Here is a 23,121-nt window from a genome sequence, read left to right on the forward strand (position 1 = left end):
AATAATTCAAAGAATGCCATAATATCGGAAATTATGCAATTTAAAATTTTCCAGGCTTTAGAATCACCAGACTCTAAAAATGAGGTTTAAACGCTTAGAGGATCTTATCTCTTTTCTGACTTTAGCTAATGGCCTTTTTCACGGTACGGGGAGACAAAATTTTCCGTTCACCTTTGATAATGTCATCTTTCTTTATGTGCTTCAGTCAGTTGTTTGTTCACTGAGTAAGTATATTATCGATGCTGTTGCATTTAAAATTCGAAAGAAAATGTCGAAGAAGTTCAAAGATAAAGCGTTGTTTAAAATTTACCGTTACGCTTCCACTAGAAACACACATCCTCATAATTTTACTTTCCCGCGGTTACTGCGACCTAAAGACTAATTTGTTCTCTCTATATGCTCAATGGATTAGCGTTGCTCATTCCGAGTAAGGGCTTCCGGAATTTCGGTTGAGCAATTATTAAATTATTCAAATAAAATAGGAGCACTTGGACACATGAAGGCACGTGTGGAAATCGACTGGAAATATATTTCTACTTTCAGCGAGAATATTGACCACTTTAATCAATGTGTTGCAAAATAATTTTTGGTTTTTAATATCAAATCCATTTGTTGTTAATCTTTGTGCTGTTTAAATATCTTTAAGCTGAGGTCCATATTGAAAGATCAGCTAATGCGCTGTATGATATTAATCTCCAATTATACGAAATTTAACTATTATTAATTTATTATTGTTAAACTACTATTTGTAAAATACATCAATATTCCTCCAAATTCTCCGCTTTGTTAATTTTCTCCAACCTGTCAAATTATCAATATCTGCTCAATCGACAGGCTACCACGTATCATTTGCTGACTTATTTTCATTTAATACAGAAACTTTCTTTCTTCGTTTACTAAGTATAACCTCGTGAAACGTCAGCATATATCTTAAGAAGCAAGTTCACTAGCAGGGAACACTGCCCTTTTCTATCGCATATGGCAGTTCTTCACTCACTTGGTTTGCTCCGCAATCCCATCGTTTACTAATGAATTCTGGGCTGATTCCTTATGTAATCCTCCAACGTACGTGGGTTATTTGGTAACCCTTAGAAATTTCAAGAGATCACGCCTACATATAGCATCGAAATCGTTGTCTTTTAGTAAGCGTAATCTCTTACTAGACTGCGGTTAAAGTTTCAGCTACATAAATATCACGTGGTTTTATTTCCATAGTCGATTAAAACAACAAAAATTTTGTTTATTTAGGAAAATGGAAAAACACTAGTTCTGTTCGGTGATTAAGCATTCCTAAATAAAAGGTTTAACACCTAAATAGATCGAAGACGAGTCGTACATATCTCCTTCTGTGTTTGCGGCTGTTTACAATTGGATAAATGAGTTTAAACGTGGCCACACATCCACAAATGATGACAACCATCCGGGACGTTCATTTGAAATAGCTTCCTTCGAAATGATGGATAAAATCCACGATATGGTATTGTGTGATCGACGAATGAAAGTTTGCAAAATCGCTGAGGCCACAGTTATATCACAGGGTTCCTACAGATTTTCAATTTTTGGACAAATCATTGGGTGTGAAAAAATCTCGGCAATCTCGGCCTTTGCTTTTAGTGGAGAATAAACGAAATCGTTTGATCGATTTGGCAGGTTTGGCGCATTTTCATTGTATTCGTGAACAGTTTCTGCCTCGATACATAAGTGTGTACGAAGCATGGATGCACTTATACACTGCAGAGTAACAATCTAAATAGCGAGTTTATAAAGGTTCTAAAGAAGGTAAAGACGGCAAAATTGGCTGAATATAGGATAGCCACAGTTTTTTGGGATGCAAACGTTATTATCTAAATCAATTAAATGTAAAAGGAACAAGAGATTAATGGAAAGTATTATGCGTTGTTATTGCACTGAAAAATATTCTCGTCTATCAAGCTAATGCACGGATTCACACCTGCGTAGTTTCAATGGCGAAAATAATGGAATTAAAGTTCTAATTATTACCGTATTCACCAAATCTGTCCCCCAATTACTTATTTAATTTTCGGAATTGAAAAGAATGGCTCTCTGGAAAACGATTCACGTCGAACGAGGAGATCATCACCAACACAGAGAACCTTCTGAAACCCTATTTCTTGAAAAATAAAAATGAAATCTACCTAAAATTTTGTTTTTTTCCAGTTTTTCCCAAGGCCCTATTGAACCACTCACTCTTTCTGTTTTCTTTGAAACTTTTTTTGGCTCCATCGATTTATTTTGAAACTATTTTTTTGCTATCCCATGCCTCCTTTTACTTGCTTTATTCGGAAGTTTCATTCACCGTCTTGTATAGCTTGTCTCTGAGGTATCTCTACATATGGCAAAAAATATATTATTTTTCCAACTGCTTCCTTACTCTTTTTCTCTCACCTCAGAGTATTGCTAAATTCACATTGTTTCCCGCAGTACTTTTATCATTTTTCAAATTTCTATTTACCGTCTACACTTTCTAGTCATCTATGCCGCCCACGTTTGTCATTACCCTGCTTTTAGGCCAAACGTTACATCTATTTGGTAGGTTTGACGCTATATCCTATCCTATCTAATTCTTTATCTTTTTATGAATATATTTCCAAATTCATTCCACTATTCCCATCACTCCATGTTTAATTTAAACATTCATTTAATTGTAATATATATAAGGTTTCTAATACTCCTTACTTTTAATTCCAATTGTAACCTTTGAAATCCATTTTTGTAAATTTTTTACTTTTCTGTGCCGTTGAACGTTTACTTTTATTTCGTAGGTATCGACTTATGACCAGAAGAATCTGGAGGCTCTCCAGAACCTCTATTAAACCATAAACCTCTATTAAAATGGTCTAATCGAATCGTTTTCTTCATTCAACTTCTTGTAATTGCCATATGTAGCCTGTGGTGGTGATTGAGGTAAGATACTGCTCGTATTTATATTAATCTCCCATCTCCCGGGACTGAACACCACTGTTTTGTCACCTTTCTCATTTCCGTCTACCAACGCAATTGCGCTCCTGTTTAACTCCCCTATGACGTGTTAATTTCGGGGTAAATTCCGATTGTTGATTGTAAACGGCGTATTCTACTTCCGCCCTGAGACTTGGCCACTTTATGGCAAACACGTGGATTACAAGTAATTTTATTGGGTCTATTTTAATCTATATTATTTATGCCCTACAACTAACCTGCTACCTACATACATGACCACCTTTATTCCTAATTTTCAGTGCTAAGATCGTTTATTTCAACTTGGTTTTCCTCTTCTCCGCTATTGTAGACCATAGTCTTATCTCTGTAGTTCTTAATCATTCCATTTTGCATCACATTAATCTAGCCCAGTCAAAATTCTTTTCATATTTTTTTGTTTTATGTTCCTCTTTCCTATCTTCAAAATCGTTAAAATATTCTGGAACTTAGTTTTAACGGTCGAGATCGCCTGTTCTAACCATTCTCCTGCGGATGTTGACCTGACTGTGTAAGAATTTCGTGCGATGGCGAGTGCGAAGACATTTCCTGGATATTCCATTACTCTCTAAATTAACCTCAATCTGGGTTCCCACAATTTCATAATTGCTTTTAAATATAAAATAAACGAAAAACATAACGTCCTTATTTTTTTAGATTTGAGCATAAAGACACAATAAAAAATCTTTCCATAATTTCAGCCTATCATTTCTCAGCATCGCCCAATGGGCATATTAGGGAGAGTTCTAATATGTTTTGTTCTCCCTAAGTTCACATAGCACTAATTACCCTACAGAAATATCTATATAAAGTCAAGTTTCTTATTCTTAACATTTAGAACTCCCAGAGGAGTAGCCGTGAAGAGGACTATCATGGCATTCTTCAGGACGATGAAGGCTCTATTTATTCTTGGTTTGGTTGCCGGAATCATGGCCATTGACGGTGAGAAATTTACACCTCACGCTATTTAGTTTCAAAAATGTTAATATCAAGAATGGCTTGACCTTTGTTAGAGAAGTATTCGTCATCATGATGCAGATGATATAGGAAAGTGCTTAAGAGACATGAAAATAAATATGAAATAATAGGAAATTTAATATTTTTTGCGTAATTTTTAATAAATGATTGATAAAATATAATGCGCCCCGAAATTTGGATCTGAATCTATGATATTATAAATCAATTTTAATAACGTGTGGAAAAGGTTGACATTTTTCGAAAAAAAATTCTTTTACACTACGTAAAATTGTTGAAAATCTAAAAGTTGGTTCCATATGGGGAACAAAAGCTATTCTTTAGTAGTAAAATAATATAGTAAACACAAATATGTGTGTATATATACATCTTATGCATACATATATGTGATATATATTTGTATACATTATATGTATATATATATTTACATAATATAAAGGAGTCTCAAAGGCAATGGCAAAAAGTTCTTCAGAGTTTCTTTCAAGGTTTTTAGAGTTTTTATTTGCTTCAGACTGTTAAGATTTGAAGCAAGTTGAATTGATAAAGTCAGCTTTAAACCGGTGCCATTCTCCAATTGTATGCTCCGATTCATCAGCTGTTTTGTAAATTAGTTTGGTGTGTTTTCGTCGCCACTGATATTCCCATTACCTTCTCTCCATGCGCGGAAATCATATTTGGTATAAGCAGTATCGCTGAAAGTTGAACTTCTCTCTGCATTATGTTACTTGCTGACCAGGAATACTTATCAGGATGATTGTGTTGGATTATTTTTAAAATTTACTTACCATTTTACTTTTGAACTTGTTATTTAATCCTCCATTCTTTTTGGTCAAATTTGAGATTCATGTTAAATCAGCACTGCAGACTCCATGAATGCTTCGTAAGAAGCCTTCCGAATGTCTTCAGATGTGTCAAATATTTACCTATTATACCTTCACTTGCTTTAATTTATCTTTTAGGTCGATTTTATTCCCTCCAATATTTTCCTAACCCACATCGAAGGGGATTCAAATTTACTTTTATCCTCTTTCTTTCGCAATTAAGTTTAGGATTCGCATTACACTTTGCTTCTTATTTTAGTTTACACTAATATATTATTAACGCATTTATATTAGATCCCTATAACGACATTGACTTAGTAAATATCATTGTAAATTCTTACCTAGCGAAATTTTTCTCTTTGTGTTCTTTTTGTGTTAGAAAATTTTAATGTCCATCCTCGATTTTTCAGATTAAGTGTACGGTCATACTCAGCCATGTTTTTTTCTTCAATACCATGCGTTTATTATGTACAATGACCGGTAAAGGTGGGAATTCACACACCGGGACGGTTTATACTTGCCCGTTTGGGCAGTCAATGAACATTTAAAAAGGTTATAACTTGCGCTTCTTTGAAATCATGCATATACCAACAGGAAAATGATTACCAGAGATAAAACGTGGATTCTGTAGACTGTAGCCATATATAAATGCTCACATGGACACACATTTAAACGTTCATACACACGACCGATCACCGCCAAGCAACTTTCAGACATTCTGGAACCGCCTCATTGGCTAACTGAACTTATCAATGACTCATGAGGTGATTACGTCTGATGAGCTAGACTTAATGTTTCCATGGACATTGTCATGAGCTCATTTAGGAAGAATCATTTGAAAAATCCCCCTGGACTGTATTATGAGCAATGGAGTTGGCTTCTCTCGCTGAAATTGTTTCAGAGTTTTAGTGTCACTCAAAATTATGATCAATCCAAATGAATTAATTGCCTGAGTGTCGTTTTCATAGCAAGATAAATATCTCATAGAAGGTAAATATCTCTTCGTCGGCCATAGACTATGGTTCTTTTAATACGCATGGTATATTTCAACCAAAAGGCATGGTCTATTTACTATTTGTACAATTTGAGAGGTCATATTACCTCCAAAAATGAAAAGGGATTGTAATGAAACTGATGTGCCTCGCTGGAGGAGTACTCTAATGACGGACTGAGAAATACGCACTATGTAATCCTTCTTCCTTAGCTCGCGGACCCTCGACGGACACGAAGTTGACGGTGACCCGCATTGCTAATATGGGCAGCGCGTTCACCAAGGTCCAAGGGTATCTCATTCCCAAAGGCATCGACTCCAGCGACGGGTTGCCGAACTACGAGTTCCGGAGCACCATTAACGGGGTCCCCGTGCAGGACAAGGAGTTCATCCACTGCCGCTGTGGCGTCCTCTACAGGTACGCGGCCTCGAAAGCAGGGGCACCAAAGCCCGTTCTGCTGTGCCGGGGGAGCATTCAGAAGAAAGGGTCGCAGATGCCGGAGGATGTGTCATTCCTGTTCGCTGCGGAGAGCCTCAATCTCGACATGAAGGTCAAGGGCATCAATCTCCTGCTGGGAAAGAACGCGTGGAAGAACCTCTTAGCAAATCACGCGTCGGCGGCCACGGCTGCCCCAAGTAATCGCCCACAGAGGAATCTCTCGTGGTAGTGCAGGGATGATCGAGTAAATCATCAATACACGTCATTTGAGAATTATCTCAGGTTTTATTTATATGACAAAGATTTTGTACCAAATCCCTGTCAGTCGCACAGAATATCTTATCACGAGTCAAAGATGGTAAAATTATGCGCTCATGTTTGAGCAAAAACCTATCTCAACACACGACCAGCTCATGTCGTCAGAGCAGTTCATATTATCCCAACCAAATTAGCCCCACAAGCTAGAAAATGATTCCTACTTCAAAAATCCAATACCTTTATTTTGCATTGGCTATTAGGAAGAGGGAAAATAAATAGATGGAGAAGAAGATGACAATTAAATCTTGGTGAAGAATGTTTCCCTGAATTCTCAAATATTGTAATGAATCGTGAAAATGTTGTTGATCTGCTCCTGTCCATGTCTTTCAAAACGACTGTATAGTAGTGATATGCTATTTAGGGCTATAAAGAGGTTTAAATTAAACTTTTAGAATAGCCAAGAGATGAAGGAAATAATATGCTTGATGTGTAACTTGGGAAATCACATACAGAAGCAAATTCCAGGCTGATGAGTAAAATCAATGATGAGTATAATACCTGCGTAAAAAGTCTGTTTAGTGATTAAAAAACGTTCTCGACCAAAGCGGGGAGTAATGAATATCCAGTTGATTGACAAATAAATTGCACCGCAAATCATTAATCACTGCAGACTATGCTTTGAGGAATATCCGTGATTAGATAATGAAAATCACAAAATGTTTGTTTTAATAAGCATGGTTGCTATTATGTGAATGTATTTCAGTGTGGTGACCTTTTACCAATAAATGTTTTAAAAATAAATAATTTTGAATCGTTTTTTATTCGAGTAAGCGTAACAAGAGCCGAAAAAATTTCGTGTCTCACACCTGCTAAGAATTTAAATTGATGAAATAAACTGGCATTTATTATCCCGCAACTCACGTCTTTCAAATGCTCTTATTGGTTGACATGCTCAAAATAAGTGAAGATTTTTTTGAACTCCATACTGCATTGAAAACCTTTGCTTCTCAAAGCATTTAATGATATATCTTTTGATATGTTATTATTGAATGAACTGACAGATTATATTCATATAGCAAAGAAGCTATCGTGAAATAACCGACTCCAATGGAGGTAAAAGTGTAAATCATTACCATAGGGAAAGTAATTGAATATTTGTAATGCGAAGTATTGATATTTATTGAAAAATATGTTTGGAAAAGAAACATTCATTTGCATTCATTGTTGTTGTTGAATCAGGAAGAATGGAGAGCTCAATCTGTCTAATAAACGAAAATAAACTAAAAAAAGAGATTGTAATATGATCAAAAGCTTCAAATCATACGATGATTGATTGATGTCATCATAAATGTATTACAAACCAAATAGAAAAGAGGCAAGCTGAGCCAAAATTTAGATATCTGGGAGAAACAGCAAAAAATATTGAGATAATAGTTTTTGAGAAACATTTTAATTTCGGAAAGAGTATAAAGAAAGGAAGATGACTGTGGCTGCTCAATGTGTGTTGAGACAGCTTTACCTATGCATTTTTGAGGTAAACAAATTCTACTGCAATAATATCTCTTTTCCTGAGCCATTACTTTTATTTAAATTCAATGACGTAGTTAATGTAGGTATATTTGTGCAGTCTTCGCTTATTATTGATATTTTGAAGGAGATGACATTTATTGGAAATTGCTGAGATGGATTGAAAGTTCCTCGGGGCGTGTAATATAGATGTTTTCCAATGAAAATAAAAATTTGTAACCGAAAAAAGATAATGAGGGAAGTAAGAAATATATCCAAGTATTTTAGTTAGTTTTTTTTACTGAAAGTCGTTTGTTATCATCCACAGTTGAGTTGTTTAACAAAACTTTGCAAAACGATCATTAAAATTTCCTTGAATTTTCATTAACCTAAAATTCCATTTATAGATTTCGAGCATCATTTATATCAGGCCATTCTTCTTTTCTCCAGCTCCTTGGGTGTCCACCACTCCAAGTTAGAACGCCCGAATCTCTCCAAATTATGAATGAACAGACCGCACGATGTCTTAGTAGTTGTAGCCCAAGAGGGTGTGGTAGGGAGACGTGCCACCCTTCACCAGCTTGTATCCGTCGTACTTGCCGTCCATGGTCCGCATTTTGCGGTAGACAGGGGCGACGCCGCCGTGCGTGGTCAAAAAATTGGCAACGGTGTTCTTGCCCACCATGATCTCGACCTCCTTGACTTGAGGGGCGAGTTTCAGACCATTGTGGGTGAAGAGGAACGCCTGCTTGTCGGCCGATTCCGTGCTTCCCTTGTTGAAGCCCGAGTTCCGGCAGATGAGGACGGGTTTCGAGGAGCCCGGCTGGTAGAGCTCCGTGATCACTCTGCAGCGGAATGTGTAGAACTCCGTCTCATGCCCCGCCTCGGAGGACTTGAACTCGAAGACGGGAATGGGGGCGGAGGCATCACTCTTCAGCACGAGGCTCCCTTGTACGTCGGCCACGGCCACACCGACACTTCCAATGCGGATGATTTGCGCTGTAGCGGCATCGGCGGCGAGGAAAGAAAAGAGTGATAAGAGAGGTAGCTATCAGGGGAGGCAACCGACATCTGTCAGTTTAGCCATTACGGACAATGGAATATTTGACAGGGGTAGGTTGTTGAAACCTGAGAAGGGTTGAGAGAAACCCTGCGACTGTATCGGTCCACTCTTATCTAAAAAATCTTATCTGACATCTAAAAAATATTAATCACTGCGATTTAAACACGAGCCCTTTGAGTAGGAAAGCAGTACATCAGCCGCTGCACTAACCCGATCCGCGGGGGAAAGAAAGGCAATACAGAGAATCTTTAACCAGGATGCCGACTGGTAAAAGCAAATTCCCTTCGAGCCTTCTACATGAGGCTACGCGGAAAAAAATATGCCTGCATTTGTTTGAGTTTACGCCGAAAAAGAATTAATAATTGGGGTGTATTGGAAAACAATTGGCATTATAAATATCCGATCATTTTGGCTTCAAGTACAGACCCGAATGTACTCAATTATCAAATTGACTGAATTTAGAATATAAATTCTGTTTACATATTCAAAAGTATAACCAGTAGGATTGCAGTTGAAAGAGGCATAAAAACTTTGAGAACTAAATGCATTTAGGAATTCAAAATGTTATAAATAATTTTATAAATTATTTACTAATTAATTTGTTCTCGAAGCAAGTAGTGAATTAAAATGTGATTTTTATCATGTTTTCTAGTCCGACCGAAACGAATTGATCAAACTCATCACAAACATTAGGATAACGACTAGAACCATGGCTAGTTCACTCAAGCACCAAACCGTTTAGAGTATTAATGTTTCGTTCATTCTAAGAATAGATCACAAAGTTAAATTGCCAAGCATATTTTCAGTATTTAGAACACATTTAACTGTAGCAAATACATACTACCCCATTCAAAAGGTCTAGGGTGAGCCTGCACATCAGCCTAACCCTGCCAGCTAAGGCTATTTAAAATGAAATATAGTAAATAATTGATAAGAAACGAAAATAATTAATGATTGAATTTGTGAATATTAAGCATTGAAACGATAAAATAATTTCCACAAAAAGGCACCCTGCTGCTCTCATACACTGCGCTATCTTAGGAAATACAGGATAAACATTTCTTTGATATAATTACGCCGTTAATAACAAATTATGGCAGTTATGAGAAATATCTATGTTTTTTTCACCTGCCTTCTGCTGTACACACTACATAAATTGAGGTTAAACCTTACGAGAGTCCAAAGATGTCGTTGCTCTGGCCGCTACAGCTAGCCCAAGAATGATAAATAACTTCATTGCTTAGGATATATTTCACCCTCCTGGCTATTCAAAGCTTGGCAGATGACTGATGTGGTTGACTTCTTCGATGGGGTATTTATATTTTGAGTTGGCTCACCTAGGCAACTGACAATGACTTTTCCATGGTATCCTTGTCTTTTGAATTACTTTTAGAGCTGTTTTCATGAGCTTACCCAAGCATAATATTACGAAATTTATTTTAATCTATATATCATAATGGATTTCTAATGGGCGTCTTCTTTATTTTGAAAACTAAATAAGGTAAACTATAAACTTGAAATGGCCAAAATGAAGTACTTCTTGGAAAGGTGATAAAGTACCATTTCTAGAAATCGTTGAAGAACTTGACCTTTATTTTTTTCTGTTTTTATTTGTATAAAAGTTCATGAAAAATATTTCATAACACGCTGTATTAAAGTTAATCGACATTAGAGTTAAGGCATACTTTATTGGAGAATGTTAAACACATTTTGTAATGGTTTACGACTTAACACTGAGTTATAATACAATGTATACATATATAAATGGTAAATACAAATCTTGATACTACCTCTGATTGGCATTTTTCCATTTTCTAACTCCGTGGTCGTTTAACTCCCCCATGAATATTTTCCTCTTACTATGAATGACATCTTCAATGTCACTCAATTTAGTGACAGACACTCAATTATGTTATTGTTGAAGGTGATTAGATATCAAATGATTACCAGAAACCAGAGAAAAATAAAATCCATCATAAGAAATTCTATTCTGCTCAAACAATACTTTCCATTAATTAAAATCCCATCAATAAAATTATATGACAAATGATAAGTTTTTATAGAATGACGAATGACAATGTATACCCATGCCTCCATCATAAAAACTGATCAAGTTTCCACCGATTCTCTTGGTTATGAATGCGTAATATACCATAAAAACTTTGCCATACATGAATAAATAACTTCCTGTGGACTTTTTGCAACGACCTTTAAGTTGTACCTCGGGACGCATGCAGAGAAAAAGTGCCCCGGCTTCTTGGTCATTTAAAAAATCACATTCTGAAAGCTTGAACAGTTTTAAACCATAGACCATTTATGACGTGGATTATGGGAGGAAAATGTGTGCATGAAACAATCCATTTAGCATGATAATTGAATCAATTCTTCGTCTGATTTTTACGGTAAGCTACCAGACGGATAGAGGAAAATATTTTGCATTCCACTCATGCAAGTTTGAACTTAAGCGAATCGGTATATTTGAAACTACAAAATTAATATTTAGTTTGAAAGAGATGAATTAAAAAGATTGCTCAGAAGTTGTCCATTATTGGCGTATTACAGGCGGACGGAAACTAGCAAACCATCTTGGCTGGAACTTAAAGGAACTTTCATATTATCAATGGGTTCTTCTCTGAATTGGAAGACAATTACACGATGAGATCATTAATGAAAGAATATTACACGCGGCATTTTATTTAACAAAAGGTTTTGAACAGTTACTTACCCTTGGATATGCACAGAAAATTGATATATACTTGGTCAATATTGTGTCTCGCGGCAAAATGGCTGGAGCCTGGGAAGAAAACTAAGAAGCATAAATGACCTCGAAGTAGATCAGTCAATGGAAAAGACCCGGAGGAAGAATCAATTAACACTCGGACTAGTTTGTTTTGCACGAAGACAAAGAGACTAATTCTTGCCAGAACTCAACAATTAGTTTTCAGGGAAGCGTAGAGAGAATATATAAAACGCCACTCTAGAGGGAAGAGGCACTTCAGTCCTGGTAAGCACCACTGGGTAGCAGCACAGATGATGAAGCTCACCCTTGTCCTCGGCTTGGCCGTGGTGGCATTGGCTGCCACCAACATAGACTGTAAGGAAATTTATCTCATATTTCCAATACTTGATACATTTGTCTTCTCTATTTTACATTGATAACTTCTGCAATAATCGAATCAACTATTTACATGTGCTTAAACTATTTACTACTATGGCATATTTATCCGTGTGTATAATATTTATCCATAATAGACCTTATTCTTCTAAATTAAAACAAACACTCAGAAATAAATGATGTCATGATAGTTAAATTTAAAATTATTAAATATTAAATGGAATGTTTATTTTCATTATAAATTTATATTGAAAATAATTATAATTCTTGTAAATAATAATTGCTTACTCTGAGTGAAAGAATACACTCTAAATATTTACGTGAATATTTTAATAAAGAATAGCTATGGTGGTTGAATAATATGAAGTTTATGAGTATAATAAGTAAAAGCATATGAGTGATATACTTAACCCAAATAATATTGTTCACTTATATTGCAAACCTAAATATACGATGAAAGCAATTTTTCGTGAGGTCAATTTAATACATTTTATTGTTTATGCATATATATGTTATATTTTCATGAGAGACACAAAGGCATTTCACAGTGAGGGGACTAGGTAAAATATTCATGGTAACTACTAGAATAGCACACTTAATTTCCCGCTATTTCATTTATGATATTCATTTGTGTTACATAATGCACATATTTTTTCAAACTTTCACGTTGAAAGTTTTACCCATAACAAGGATTAATAAATTCCTCAAAAAACCTGGATGATATAAAAACAAATAGGCGTCTGGCTTGATCTACGGGAAAGTAGGTTGTCTTCACCCGTCCGTCGTCAAAAACGGAAAAATATAATTTCATTGCTCACCTCTTAAACCGTTATTAAATCGAATCAAATATTTAAAAGAGTACCGTTTTATATAAAATCGTTATATGCATGGTGTTCCTCTGAAAAATGACGATATGAACCTATTTTTGATTAAAAAAATAATTAAGAAAAAAGTATCTCCTTCACTTTTCTTGGTGTCCAGACGATTCACAGGTGGTGAGGCTGGGCTCGGTGGGATCCACTTACTCTTACTACAAGGGTGTCTTGGTTCCCTACACCAAACACATGGTGAAGGGTATTCCCGCCTTCGAGGTCCAGAACATGGTCAAGGGCATGCCGGAACCAGCGGTGGACCCCATCAACTTCCGCTGCCACCACATCGAAGACTACCTTTTGCCAGTGGACACCGTCGACAAGCCCGTCTACCTGTGCCGGTACTTGGACTTGAAGAAAGATTCCACCAGTAGCGACAAAATGACCTTCCTCTTCTCCGCAATGGAACTGAAGACAACCCCCGTGGAAAAAGAGATCGACCTGTGGATCGGAAGGGCCATGTCGCATGAACTCATTTCTGGAGTCCCTACTCGTATGTACGGTGAGTTTATCACCCCGTCAAGGCAAAAAGGGTGTGTATTTACAGCAAAGTAGAATACTGTCTAAAACTGACCACTTCCCACGTCTTTATCCTTTTAATTCGGCTGAAACTCAGTTGCGTGATGAGAAATGGAACTCACGTGTTAGAGATTTCAATTTCAAATCATGAAAATTTTATAAGCAGCGTCCCGTCTTTATTTTGGTGCATGATTATTCACATGCTCAGATTTATTCACCTAAATGAAATTGGACAGGTTATTTTAAAAAAATCGCTTTTTCAAAGAGCTAAATTGCGTTAATTTACCAATAAAGAAGATTAAATATTAATCTTAGTGAAAAATCGTCCGTCAAGCGAAGGAGTGAAAAAAATAATGGAAAGAAATATCAGTTGGAAAAATTCCTTAAGGAGGGATCGGATCCGGGGTGAATTGCAAGCTATCACAAATGAATTTAGATGAAATGGTTCTTACATGTTTTTATTAGCTTTGATGACGATTTCTATATTTTTTTTCGCTCCGAGCGGCAATAATACGGAACTGGAAATAAATGAAAATTGAACATATTTGAAACCACGAACTGAATAATTAGTATTAATTTCACAATAATGTTAAATTGTACTCTTCCTACAACGAACCAAAACACAAGTCTGACTTAAATCACTTATACCGAAAAAAATACAACAAATATTTATTGACCAAATGCCAACAAACACAACTAGGAGATTATTTTCCAGTTAAAAACAATTTTAAAATATTTTATTCAATATTATCCTGTATTCTAAGTCCATGAAACCATTTAGTATTTAGTCCTCATTACAATGTATTTTACAATTAATGTCTTGCTCCTCATTGACGGGTTATTTGGCACGGCGAAGGGATTTACCATGTTTCTCGCGTCAATCCTCTCTCACAGGAACATATTAGTAAAGCAGTCCCGGTTCATCCAAAAAAGTGCGATTAATGAGAGTAATAAACGCATTTGAAAATCCTAGAATTTTAATTGCCTCTTATTTTTAAGCCATCCTCCCCATTTCTTTTAGTTTAGTTTAGTTTTTATGGGAGGTGACCGACAGCTAAGGTCATTTGCGCCATTAGGGATGGATGGGAAAGGAAGGGCGGAGAGAAACCCGGCGTCGGCATTAGCCTACTATTGTCGAAAGGCGCCTATGGGCCCGCAGTATAACGTCTCATCCGACGGACGCCTTACTCACTCAAAGTGCTCTCCAAAAAGCACCTCAAGTAGGGATCAGGATTCCACCGAAAAAATATTTGTTTTCTCCAGGATTTGAACCCGAGCCCTCTAGGTGGGAAGCTTGTACATTAGCCACACCATCCCGATCCCCTCATTTCTTTCTGTTTGAACAAACTACCACGATCGAAAACGCTTACCACCCGTACAAAATTTCATTATCCTTCCACAGACGACACCACTGATCATCTGATTCGATTCGGAAGCATCGGCAGCAAATTCGCTCACTTCAAAGGCCACCTGCTGCCTTACACAACCCATGTCGCTGAGAATATCCCAGCTTTCGAGCTTCGCAGCTTAGTCAACGGCATTGCAAAGCAAGAGGAACAACTATTCAACTTCCGATGCGGCCTTCTGGAACACTTCTACATGCCCATCGAGAGCGAAACCAAGCCCGTCTACATGTGTCGCCATATAAACCCCAAGCCCACGTGCCCAAGCCAGAAGAAGTCGTTCCTTTTCACCGCGGAAAAACTGAACATAGAGCCGGGCAAGAAGTTGATCGACCTTTGGTTTGGAAGGAACATGTGGGAGGACTTCGTCACTGATGTTTACTCTACCAGCGTCTCCCGAGGTAAACGCTTGGCAGAATATATATAATCCCGTCGATATACATTATAATTATCAATTATTATTTTGCTAAAAATCTTGGTTAAAGGTGTATCGCAAACACTTTGTAACAGTAAATATCCTTTGCAAGATCGTTCAAATTCAGTCCCGGTGGATTCGAGGACTAATAAGATTTTTTTCATACAAAATAATCAAATCAACAATGATGAATATCTGGTCACCCAACAACATTGACCAATAAAATTATTTATTTTTAAGATAACTAATCGGATCAAAGTTGATAAAATTACCATAGACTTGACCAAGGCAATAATTGCACACACGATTTCAATGCAATTTAAACCAAAAATATTATGCACACGAACTGTTTTGGGTGAGTTATAATGGCAAAGGTAAATAAAACCATTCGGAAAATTAACTTGACTTTACCCTTGGTGAGATTATGGAGACATTTATTTTGGCTACTTGATTCAGAGAAATAATAACACTTGATTGCATTAGTGCTCAATTAAAATATTTTTAAAGTCTCACTCAAGTTGTGGAAAGGTTTTACCTTCGCAGTTTTTGAAAATTTGATTTTAGTCAATTTTTAGTTTTTAAAAAATACTGCCATTTCGTTTCTATTCTCTTTCACTGATCATTAAATTCACATGATAGCTTCCATCGGGGAATGATTAATGTGAGACGAAAACCATATGGACGGGTAAAATCTATAAGTAAACATAGCATTTCTCTCAATTTTAAATTGATCATTTTTGACCATTATCTGCATGTGATCTGTATTCTCAGTGGATAACTTGAATCAAAAGGAAAAAATGAGCACACTACTCTATCTAGCATGTATATTTGAGTTTTTTGGTGAAAGGAATCATCTATAGTTAAGGTGGGTCTATTAAAATCGTAAATTAGATGACAAGGCTCAAAATAATTTATTTCTGTTCATTATTGTAGTAAAATTATAATTTTCTCCATATTTTTTAGAACTCTATTCATATCCACATAAATTCAATTATGTTTAATATGCGTTACTTTCCCCACTCTCTGTCGTTTCCCTAACAAGAGCAGCGGAATGTTGGATTTTTGCTAATGTACGTATTTCCTCCCCATATTCAAACAGACGAGGCGGTGAAGCACCATATCCGCATCGGAAGCATTGGGACGCATTTCGCCGACCTGAGAGGAGTCCTCGTGCCCTACACTAAGGGTGCCGTGGAGGGTATTCCCAGTTACGAGCTTCAGAGTATCGTCAAAGACGTTCCCGTCACGGAGCATGATCGCATCGGCTTCCGCTGCCACTACCTTGACGAATTCTACGTCCCCATCAAGACCATCTCAAAGCCGGTTTACCTGTGCCGAAGCCACGAGCCTCTCAGGGAGATCACCACGGTCGAGAAGACGGTCTTCCTCTTCAGCGCCGAGAACTTGAACATCCCCGTCGCCACGAAGACCTTCGACCTCTGGCTAGGCAGGAACCTGTGGCGCGACTTCACATCCGAAGTCTACACCAAGGTGTATTGAGTAGGATGGGTGGGAAGGATGAGGATAATGTGTTTTCGGGATGCGATGACGTGAGCAGCGGGAGACTTCTGATGGGATTATCTTCTTACGATCGAATGAGAAAAAAATCGTGAATACCGTCGCGAAAATTTATCTCCATCACCGGAAGTTGCAACAATATTCTCTCTGCTGATTTTTTTCAGGGTTTCGGTAATTTGCTCTGCTTGCCCTTAAAACACAATCGAAATGAACACCTGTATCCTTGCATGATTAATAAAATGTTGGAATAAATTTGAGTAATTTCTTTCATACTCAGCACTTAATATCCTCTTTTCCTTGGCCTTCTTGAAGTCTCATGTGACGAGGTTCCGCAACTTTTTATAAAAAGTTTCCTCAGTTTCATTTCTTGAATTATTTTATTTTCTCCTTTCCCCTAAAGGGTATTTTCTTTAAGCTGTTTTCCATAGCCGCTTGGACTTCGCCATCATACTCGAGAGTTTTTCATTTCCTTCTGTTATTATATTATTTATTTTCCTCCATCATCCTTGTGTGCTAGTCTAATTTATTCTTTCTGTTTTTATTAATGTTATCATTAAACATTTCTCTTGCCGTCTTTTCCGCTAATAGTTTTCTGTTCCATCTGGGTTCCTGTGTCACCTTCATTATTATCATTTTATGACACTCGGTTGTCCATAAACACCGCGATATGATGACTATCTATACCTCCGCCGGGTTAGCTCTTACATTGCTTAACTTGGTTCATGCATCTTCTTTTGAGTTGAATGCAGTATATTTGCTATTTTACCCCATTTCTCGGCATCTGTCATGTGTATCTTCTTCAATGCTGCTAGAAGAAGATGTTTGCCACTACCATGTTTTTCTCGTTACAGAATTTTATACGTCTATCTCCCGCGGCGTATTGTTTTCCTAATCCGAACTTTCTCGCGCTGCTTCCTTTTCGGCCATTTATGACCACAGAATTCCAATCTCCCTTCACTTGTTCAAACACATTAGTTTCTCCTTCACTCATATTTCTCCCAGAACTCTTCCAATTGTTCCTATAATATCTTAAAGTTTCTCAACTAGTAAGTGGCAACATGTTGGCATATACACCTGCTCTATCATTGTGTTCTTAAGCTGCCCCTCTGATTTTATCATCCTAATTCTCTCACTCTATTGCCAGCACGATTTCACTCTTCTTAGCTATTTCTTTTTGGCATAACGCCCCATAACGCCCAATATCCTGGTCGTCTCCTGAATATAAAAACCCTATAACTGTCGCTCCAGAGGTCGTCGGCCCTGCCCCACTTTATTCCGCTCACTCCCAGGCACTTGATCTCCATCTTAGCACTTTCCAACTTCTGGTACAATCCTAATGACTTGAAGTTCCCCATATCCCAATCCTTCTCCTCTCCGCCTTGACTGATGTTCCCCTCCTAATTATTTCCTCCCGGAGATCCAATCGAGGAACTATATTACCGGCAGGAATGTTTTCTGGTCATATTTGAATGCAAGACTTCTAAAAAAATTACATTAGTGATTTTATCTCGAATTCGCAGTACTGGTTGGCCGAACTCAAACTTTCACTCTCACCTACAATAATGCCGGACCAATCATTTTGATCAGATCCATTAGTGTCTCATGGTGAAACTGCTACCTTTTAATATTGATGTAGAGTATATTTGGGTGCACAATCCAGTTCTCTCGTTGTCTCGTTCCGGAAAAATTAGAAATACAATATTTTAAGAGCTTAAAACATTTTACGCCTGCGAAAACCAGGGACCGGATTTGACCTATAACAGGTTACCTCTGACCGTTAAAGTATTACTTGTAGCATTGCATATATATATTAATTTTTTCAAGAAAAATATTTCATAATTTGCTCCTTAAAAATTATTTAAGCTATTTCACAAGTTTTGGTTGCGAGAGTGTGAGGTATATCACGGCATGGAAATTCGGGATGAAAGATGAAATAATAAGTAAAATTGTTTGAAATATGTATGATTTATTTAATTTGGCTCTTGTCATATATTCAGTAAGCACGCTGCTACTGATATCCTCTGACAAAGTCAAGAAATGATTTATGATCAGAGCATTGTCGCACGAAGAAAAAAGAGCGAAGGGAATCAAATCATATCCAGCCTCTGAAAAAGTTGTGCTTTTTTGCTAAAAAATATTTCACAATCTGTGGAATATCGCACTAAAATTCAGAAGAATACCTCTCAAAATATAAAAATATATAATTAAATATGAGTGATAAACATTTCCTTGGATTAAATCCAGGTTACTAGGGTTTGAAGAGCAATTCTATCCTAATCCCGATCATGTACCACATCCCTTTTTTTCAGCTTTATAAGTATAGCAAAAATATTAATAAGTTGATGGCATAAAAAAGTCGTCATTAATATGCTTATAAATATAAATTAAAATTGCATCTCCTCTCGTAGCATTTGACAAAAATATCATGGAAATCGGCCATAACATCGAAAAAGGCTGGAGAAAGTGAAAACTAGCACATGGAATAAAGAGTGCTTCTTCTAAGAAGTTTAGAAAACTTTCCCAAAATTGAACGCTTCCCTCGTGCAAGTATATTATATATATATATATATATATATATATATATATATATATATATATATATACTATATATATATATGTAGCATATATATTATATATTACAGAGCATTTTCGTAAATGGCAACATTACAACCGAGCTCTATATTGCTGACCAAACCTCAGCCTCTATGTAAACCTCTTTGGGATACATTCTACAGCCACACTCTGCACCCACGATCAATATCCTCGAAATACGTTCGACATCCAGAATACGATTCAAGCCCACCATCTACAAAAATAATACATATTAAAAATAGATCTCCACAATATTTCTCCATATAAAACCTGCGGTCTAAACTCGTGCTAATTTCTGTTCAGTTTACGATCATAAATGACCATTTGAATAAATTGTCATTTGACGAATGGTTTGATACAGGGTGTGGCCGGAAAAAAATCAATTGGCAATTCCCGCCGCTTTATACTACACGTAGAGGTTGCCATTGGCGACCAAATGAGCTTGACGTATGTACTGAACAGTCATTATCTGAAAACGGTCGTAATTCTGAGAACAAGTGCGGAGTGTAATCGAAGAGCCGCGATTATTGAAAGTGTATGCCCTGGTCGCTCGGCGACAGAAATTATTCGGTTCTTCGGGTACCCGAGGTCGACGGTATATGACGTCGAAAACTTCAAAAATGACCGCACAAATGTGCAAGATGAAGGGCGGAATGCCAGACCCAGTATCCAGAACGATGCAATAGTTCAACAAATGGACCAAGAACTGCTATTTGATCGACTGTTAACGATTAGTGCTCTGGCTGATAAATTTGCTCTTGTTTGAAGATTGTTACGGAGCTGATCGGATATCACAAATTGTGTACGAAGTGAGCAACGGAAATCCTTTTTGACCAACACATAGAGCAAAACATTTTGAGGTGACCGACGCTTTTGGACCGCTGTCCCTGGTCCCGAGCTTGCATCTTGCGACTATGACTTTTTCTTGCACTTGAAATTGGCTTGGTGGACAACGGTTTGAAGACAATTAGGAACCGTATATCAGTGTGGTCAACTGGTTCAATTCCTATGCGGGGAACTTATATCTTAAGGGATTAATAAAGCTGTCGCAGCTAACTAAAAGTTCTTTGAAGTGAACGACGGTTATTTTGAAAAGTAAAGTAGGTGTTTAGCAGACTGAAACCGTGAATAAAGCTTTTTCTAACGAATAAATTATTCATTACCAATTGGATATACCCTCGTGTATGTATGTGCATGTTTATGTCTGTGTGTATACATATGTAATTGTATATATACATGTATATGTATACATATATATATGTATAATATATACATATATATGTATACATATATATATGTATATACATATAGATACATACATACATGTGTGTATGTGTGTGGGTCGCGGTAGTCCAGGGGATAGAGCGTTGGACTGGGAGGGCCCGGGTTCGATTCCCAGGCAAACCTCTCTGGACACCTGCAGTCCCACCCAAGCTAAGTGGTTTTCAGATCTTCCTGGGAAACCATAACGGGCACTGGGAAAGGAACTGGCCCCCCTACCCTGATGTGTAAATTTCCACACGCCGTCGGGCTTAGTACTGAGTGAACTCTACCATCACCCTCCAAACCGACCTTCTTGTGTGTGTGTATATATATATATATATATATATATATATATATATATATATATATATATACACACACACACACACGCATGTATAATTACCTCATACAAATTACCTTCATAGATAAGGATAGCTTAGGTCCAGGTTTATTTGATGGCGAGATAGACTAAATTAAGGGAATGAAAATGAAATAAGGCCATGGGGGTGGATAAAATTCCAGTGAAACTATATAAAGGTTGAGGAATACGTGAGAGGAAGAGTTTTTATTTGCCAATTCGCAGCATTTATGAGGGAGGGACTTTTGTAAAAAGATGAAAGGTAAATAAAGTATTAAAATAGGAGTTCATTAAGTTGAGTAGGTGAAATAATTTGCCTATCTCGGAAGTGGTTTGGGCCAAATTGGTCAAATTAGTCGGTAAATAAGAAGAAAAACATGTGTAAGGCAATGAAGCATTGATTGAGAATGTTAAAAAAATCTTCTTAATACTTAGTTATGAAGCGTGGTTTCATACATGAAAATATGGCCATTGAAGCATTACGATAAGCGTAAATTGCAAGGCCAAACCTGTGGTCGTCTGGGTCACTAAATCTCTCGTTGTCCGAATGCAACGGAGAGACCGTTCCGTCAACAGTCAACCGTCGGGGGAAGAAAAGAAAAGGGGGAAGAAAAAAGGGGTCGGCCCGGTGTCAAAAATTCCTTCTTCGAATTATTAAGTCACTTACTCTCTTCTTAGAATGTAAAATTGCAAGGGAGGACCGATCCGAAATTCTTTCGTGAGACCGAGAGTTAAACAATGGGATGGGGGGAGAGGGAGAGAAAAAGCTGGGGCAACGAGAGAGTTCTTTCCTCCTGAACGTTGAAATAACTAGAACCGGCTCGGGAATTTTCAACAATGAATTGAGCAATTCCACAGTTAAGTATATGTACATTGAATTAAATCGACGAGTACGTTATGAAATACCCTAATGAGAGAAGGCGACTGCACAATAGGACACTTAATAGAGAACACGTAAGAGGACACGCACATTTCAGAAAGTTTAAGCTTTTGGCCATCTCTGAGGCCTTCTTCAGGTCAGGTATCTAGTATATAGCTGTTATATATAATATTTTACATTTGATTTTTGTTCGAATAATATCTCAAAATTTATTACTTAAAAACACTGGGATACTTTCGCAAATATTAGATAAAGTGTCCACGGATCATCATAATAGGTAAGTGCAAGGCTGAAAATGAAATGGCAAGTAAAATTCTGCAAAAAATGTATCTGGTATTCAGTTTCTCTTGTCATGCATGGAGTAAGCATGCTGCTATTGATATTCTCTGGCTTCCTCTGATGTTATGGAATAATTAGAGCATCGTAGTACTAATGAACAAATGGTAAGGGAATCAAGACATCGACACGATGGTCTCTGAAGAAGGTTGGATTTTTATAGAAAAAATATTGTGCTTACCATGAGACAATATCATTGGAAGAATTATACTGGCAGAGCAAAAATATAAAATTAAAAGTAAATGATAAACATTTCCGTGAACCTTACCTAGGTTATCAGTGTCAGAAATGGAATTCTAACCAAATCCCAATTATAAACCAAATCAGATTTTCAGCTCAGTGTGTACGTAGCACAGAAAAAAATACGGTACGATGGCGGTAGATAAAGATTTTTAGATGAGTTAAAATTACAACAAGACCTTCTCTCGTAATTTTTGAGAAATTCAGCGTGAGAATGTGCCAAAATTTTCCAATAGGCTGAGGGAGAGTAATAGAAAAAAGTATGCATCTTCTGAGTGTCCAAATAACCTTTTTGAAATCGAACTCTTTCATAGATGCTTTAAAGAACAGAAATGCACTGTTACAACCGAATTTTGAAAATGCGATAAACCTTTAACTTCTGTGTGAACCTCAATGCGATATGCAATTTGCGCTTTGCTTTATACAATCTCACGCCACTCAAGATGCATCGTTAATTCACATGGAATAACAATACTCTAAGGCTCAGGTGTATTCCTCTGTGCTCTCTCATGCCTAACTACTCAAATACCTGGAAAATCTTGGCTCTCAAAAATAGCTGTTTTCGCTTTCGACTGCCTCAG

Source organism: Hetaerina americana, unplaced genomic scaffold (assembly GCF_022747635.1).
Source record: "Hetaerina americana unplaced genomic scaffold, ioHetAmer1.1.p SCAF_2, whole genome shotgun sequence".
Classification (NCBI taxonomy): Eukaryota; Metazoa; Arthropoda; class Insecta; order Odonata; family Calopterygidae; genus Hetaerina; species Hetaerina americana.